The sequence below is a fragment of the Dermacentor andersoni genome, chromosome 11 (genome assembly GCF_023375885.2).
Source record: "Dermacentor andersoni chromosome 11, qqDerAnde1_hic_scaffold, whole genome shotgun sequence".
Classification (NCBI taxonomy): Eukaryota; Metazoa; Arthropoda; class Arachnida; order Ixodida; family Ixodidae; genus Dermacentor; species Dermacentor andersoni.
The window spans coordinates 33584124-33590123 of record NC_092824.1 but is presented as its reverse complement, the minus strand read 5'-3'; positions in this window follow the sequence as shown (position 1 = coordinate 33590123).

The window sequence follows — 6000 nt, the reverse complement described above, 5'->3', positions numbered from 1 at the left end:
ACTAAAACTTCCTAAATGATTAGTTTATGGCCCATTTTGCAATTTACTAGTTTTACCCGGTGAGTTTGCAAGGCGTATTCACTTAGAATCAAGTTTGAGGATCGCAGAAGTTTCGAGATATTCATTGTTAAAGTGTGTGATGAAATGTATGAGCGTTTCTGTTACTTTTGTGCTCGAATGCATCAGAAAGCATTCTCTTAAAAATATTATTTGGTACAGCAACTCTTTCTTGCCGCTAGTTTTATGGTGCATATATTGAAACGCATGCCATCCTCTAAGTTCGTTCCAAGCGGACATGCCTTGCACAGTCACCGGCTAGAATCGCTAAATTGCAATGTGAGCCGCAAAGTAATGAGCTACGAAGTCACTTAGTGAATTCGGTCAATTAACTGATATGGAGTTTTGATTTCTCGCGCAAGAAATGTTCTACTGTTTAAATAATCCAGCACGAGGACTAGAATTATGTTGTCTGCCACAGACGATTTGTAAACATTCTGTGAAACCTAAAAATTATCCCTCCATATATATGCGCTTATGTACTGTACCTATGTTGCGGAGGAAAGGCTTTTCGAAGACTGATATTGCCTTTCGTTTTATTACCTTACAAAAGCATTACTTGGTGATATCCTTTTGTAGGATATTGCAAGTAGCAATGTCAATGTAATCATTTCAAACTGTGTTAAAGAATCTGTTGGGGGCGCCAGTTTTCAACAAACCCTTTTTCATCATTTCTGAATCAATAAAAATCACGTGTTTGTCGGTACGCTGACAACCATGTATGTGTTGTTGTCCTCTGAGCATAAAGCGTTCCCTATACAAGGGCCCTCTATAGGTTGTTAAGCCTTAATTACTTTCATTCAGCCGTACCTTACTGACAACAGGGATCCTGTTGGACAATAAGCACACAACTTCTGCGTGCTGTTCTCAAAAAAGAAAACAAAGCCCATTTAGGAAATTAGGGTCACGGTATCTGCTGCCCAACAAGGCAATGACAATAACCAACCGCTTTTCGGGGGGCCTTACTTCAGAGCAAATTTACTGTGAGCGTCGTGAAGTTAATCAATCGACGTATACTTGCGCGCGCAAAAGAATAACTGAAGCGAATCTTTATGTTTTATTGCATCGTCAGAAAAGAAATCGAAAAGAGTAAATGCTGTCACCATAGCTGTGTGCGCTAAAGGCGCGTGTAGAACCAAATGAATTAGTGAATATGTGGAGCACGCAAAAGTTGAGCACGAACGACCGGAGCGTGAAACTCGAGATCAGGCGATAACGTACTCGTAAATACGTCAGCTGAGATATGCTGCTGGGGACACTTATTGGGCCACTTCATTGGTTGAATCCTACGAGTCACGTAGGGGCTGTGACGTACGAACACGTTGCAATGCACCTGACGGGTAGTCTTCAGCTTCACCATGCGATGAGATATGAGTGACGCTCTGATGTATTCTTTTTCCCTGCACCTACGCTTATGCCATCATATAGGATTCGGCCACAGTTTTGGGAAACGTTGCCAGTACTGCATGTATCGCTTTCCCGTCTATTGCATCTCTAGGACACTTGCCGATGGACTGAAAATTCGAGGAATCCGCAATATATTCCGCAGGACGCTGTCATCTGGCGGAGAGCACTTGCTCCAAATGTGCGTTTTTAATACTCGTACTCCAACTATAGAAAGGGGGGGGGGGGGGGGCATGCTCGACCGGATGTGGAAGTCAAAGAATTACTCAGGCAGAAACGGCAGTTTCCCGTTTTTTTTCGAGCGAAAAAGGTTTCTGCCGCACTTTCGTACCGTGTGTGAATGCCGAACTTCAGGTATTTAGGTGTATAAAACATTAAGTGACAATTCTGAGAACGTTTGCAATTTCTAAAACTGTCTCTTACTTTTCTATCTAAGCGGCGCGTGATGCCTGGTAACGTCTTCTCTGCATTCTTTATGCCGTCTGCTACACCGACGATCCAGTAAATGGCTGCTGGAGGAACTACGTCATGCAGACTTCCTGCCGAATCTGCCAATTTCGGCGAAGTGGTCTCGACTGTTCCTCAGGGAAATTTTGGATGGAGATCGCCTCTCGCTCTGTCATTGGAATAGGCGATCCGCACTCCCTATATGCCATTGGGACAGACTTGCCCCCAAAAAGAGGACAAACTTTTGGTCCAGGGGCGCTCCAGCTATTCCATTGTAAAAAGTATGGGGTTTTACGTGCCAAAACTACTTTCTGATTACGAGGCACGCCGTAATTGGACCCCGGGAAATTGGACCACCTGAAGTTCTTTAACGTTCACCTAATTCTAAGCACACGGGTGTTTTAGCATTTCGCCCCCATCAAAATGCGGCCGCCATGGCCGGGATTCGATCCCGCGACCTGGTGCTTAGTAGCCCAACACTAAGCAACCACGGTGGGTTTCTGCCATTGTAATTCGCCCAGTTTTAGTTTCAATAAATATAATGGTGCGATATAAACAACGACACGAAGGCACACGTAAAGTGATCTATGCGCCTCATGTACTGTTGCAAAACGTTTAAGGATCTACAGACGTAAAACGCATGAATAATTTTGACTCTTTCACCTTAATTTTGTTTGCGGGTGATCGTGTATCAAAATGATTGAAACAATCATTTATGTTCACAATTTCACTAAAGTCCTAGGCACGTATCACTATTTGCTTGGATTGGCTTTGATTCAGGTAGCATATCCAACGTAAAGTGTAATTTGTTAGACTATACACATATATTTTATATATGTGTATAGTCTGTGTATATGTGTATAGTATGTGTGTGTGTGTATGTGTATATGTGTATAGTGTGTATAGTATGTGTATAGTATGTGTGTATTATATAGGTGTATATGTGTATAGATATTTTATAATGTGGATGTGACGCTGTGAACGGGACTTTTTTTCAAAGGAGCTTCAAGGTGAGGTCGACAAACTTTGTCGTTAATAAGGTGTGTAAATTAATTAATAAGGTGTGTAAATTAAAGGAGACTCATTAATAAAATATTCCAGTCATAATTTTTATTGCGGCCGTGAGGTCAGTGTCACATGGCAGATTTAGAGCCAGCCACAGTTTAATGCCTCCCCATTTTATAAAAATCTTGAAAACGGCACCTCATCTGAGACACTCATGCTTGACTGTCAACGCTGAATCGGGGGAATATCAAAACCTAGCAAGCCCCGCATCTACGTCCGACAGAAATGCCAAGGGGCATTGTGCGTGATGAAGGTTGAATAATGGCATTTTACAGGCAATACTTCCCAGGAAAAAAATAAATAAAACGTGACGTCTAAGCATCTGCCGCGACTGGCCCCGACATACAGTTCCCAACATCATAAAATTTTTCGCCACGGGAACTTTCGTCTGACATGATAGCGGGGGCCGCATTTTCTGCCCTCCCGGTACACTCTGTTTCGATATTGTCTCGATTCAGCGTTGAACCGGTTGAACGTGTATGCTCAATATGTCGAATTGGGCGCGATCTTCAAATGTACAAAAACAAGGGTGCATGAAACGTGACTTGGCTTCCATTTTTGTCATACGGACATCTGCCCCCAAGGTTCTAATGAAAAAAAGTTAAGGAACGAATGTTAACGACCTCACGTTGTTAGCGGCAAAGTATCTTCAGGGTCACAGACTTTTGAGCGAGCTCAGTTGGTTTGATACAGTTACTGGGACAATGACGCTTAAGCGACGCGGACGAGACACCGTCCTTGCCATTCTTTTTCGTCTGCGTCGGTTGAGCGTTATGGCCCCAGTAAAAGTGTATCTGCCTTGCCTTAAAAATTAAATTATGGCGTTTTACGTGCCAAAACCACTTGCTGATTATGAGGCACGCCATAATGGAAGACTCCGGAAATTTTTACCACCTGGGGTTCTTTAACGTGCACATAAATCTAAGTACACGGGTTGCCTCGCTTTACAACTCCTTTGCAAAAACATCGCGTTCGCAACACTCACAGTTCTTTTTTTTATAAAACCCGTGTAGAGCCTCACATATAGAAGAGACTGCATAGTGACACGTGTACTTATTTATCCTTTTTCTGAGAACTGTATTTCACCCGCTAACCTAACGTTATCGCCCAGGACAAGACACGTCTGCATGAGTAGCAACTTACTGGAATGCTATATATTTTTTTATTGAAATGAAAATAAAATAAAGAGATGTAGTCACTGCATAATGGGGACGGCTACACCATTTAGCATAGCAGAAACGACCACATAAAAACACATGTACTATAACAATAAAAAGAAGCCACGTCATAGGGCCAGAAATCCACAGCACACAGTCCTATACACACACGAACATATAGATATAAAAAGTCCCAGCAATTTTGCGAGAGAGAAAGGTCGGTGAAAATCAATGGGGCGAAGCTCTTGTTCTAGCCGCCGTCTTTGCGTCACGTATGTGGGGCATTCGAGGAGTGAATGGAGAACATCCTCATCGTCGTTACCGGAGGAGCAAGCTGGGGAAGAAGCCCATTTTACGCGATAAGGAAAACGTTTGGTGTATGTTGTCCCAAGGCGCAGTCAATGAATTAGTGCCTCTGCACTTTTAGAAATTTGTACGTCCAGCTGGAATTTCAGCTGCGTAAAGAATCGATCCCTTAGTATTTTCATTGAACCAGGTTGACATGCACAAGTCTTTCTTTAGTACTCTCAATATACATTGCGTACCCACAGGTGATAAAGAGATGAGTGGAATTTCTGCATATTTATGGGCCAATTTCGCCATCGAATTCGCTAATTCGTTGCCTGCTATAGAAGCATGTCCAGGGACCCACTGTAATATCTCTTCATGTTTTCTTTCAGCAGCTTCAATTAAAACGTTCACTACTGCGTATGTTATTTGTGCGTGTGGTTGGCTGTCATCAATTCTTCAAGACATGCCAAAAAAGAGTCAGTAAAAATTATCCACTTTTTTTTGGTGCCTCATATATTTTGATAAACTAGTAGCTTGGAGAATCGCCACTGATTCCGGTATTGTTATCGTTGATTCGGTCTGGTGCGTATGTTTTCGCCGAACTTTGTGTAATCAGATTGTATGCGCGACACAAACTGTGTAGTACTTCCCGGAAGGCACCCGGGCACAAACGATTACACTGCAACCTTCGACGAGTCGTATAAAAGCCGACGCGCTTGACCCGCAGATCAGGTTCCGACGATCGCTGACTGTGCTCGTCGCTATCATTGTGCTTTGAGCGTAGCCTGTTTTTCTTGGCACAGGCTCGCCCAATAAAGGGTTAGTTTCGTGAATCAGAGTTTTTAAAGCGAAAGCATTATGTCATTATATGTCCTAGGAAGCTGAAATTCCGGCGCGATCAAGCGATGGTACCAAAAAAGGCCGACAGCACAAAGAGTAAAATCAGTTAAAGAAATGCTTTGATTGACCTAAAATTTTTCGCGGAGGTTGCTGTAAACAAAGTACATGAATGCCTTCGAAATAAAAATTTGGTACATTTGGATATGAGTGGGAATCGAACGCTGGCGTACGACTTGCAAACGAGCACGCTGCCCAAACACCTCGGCGGCTGCACGGTTCTGGCTAACTAAAAGTGGGCCTAGCGCGTATGCCATTACACGTCACGTCTCAGCCATCTTCCTGCGACGTTAGAGTAAAGTGACTTAAGGTGGAGTAAAGTGAACTAGGGTGAAGTGAGTGAACGCCAATTGAAGGGTTTCAAGGCTGAATAAGTGGAGTAAAGTGCATTAAAGTGAATTGTGGTGGAATAAGCTTGCTACAAATTAGAGCAAGGTGGATGGAGTTGGATTACGGGGACATAAAGTGATATAAGGTGGATTAAGCTTGGTAAAAATTATAGTAAGGTGCATTAAGGTGACTTAATGTTGGTCCAAATTAGAGCAAGGTGGATTGAGTTGAAATCGTGAAGGACAGGGGACGACGTATGACGTCACATATCATGGACGTAACATATTAGAGAAGTAAAAAGGCTTTCGCATTCAAATCCCGTAAGGATACTTAAGTGTTTTCCACTTTTGCT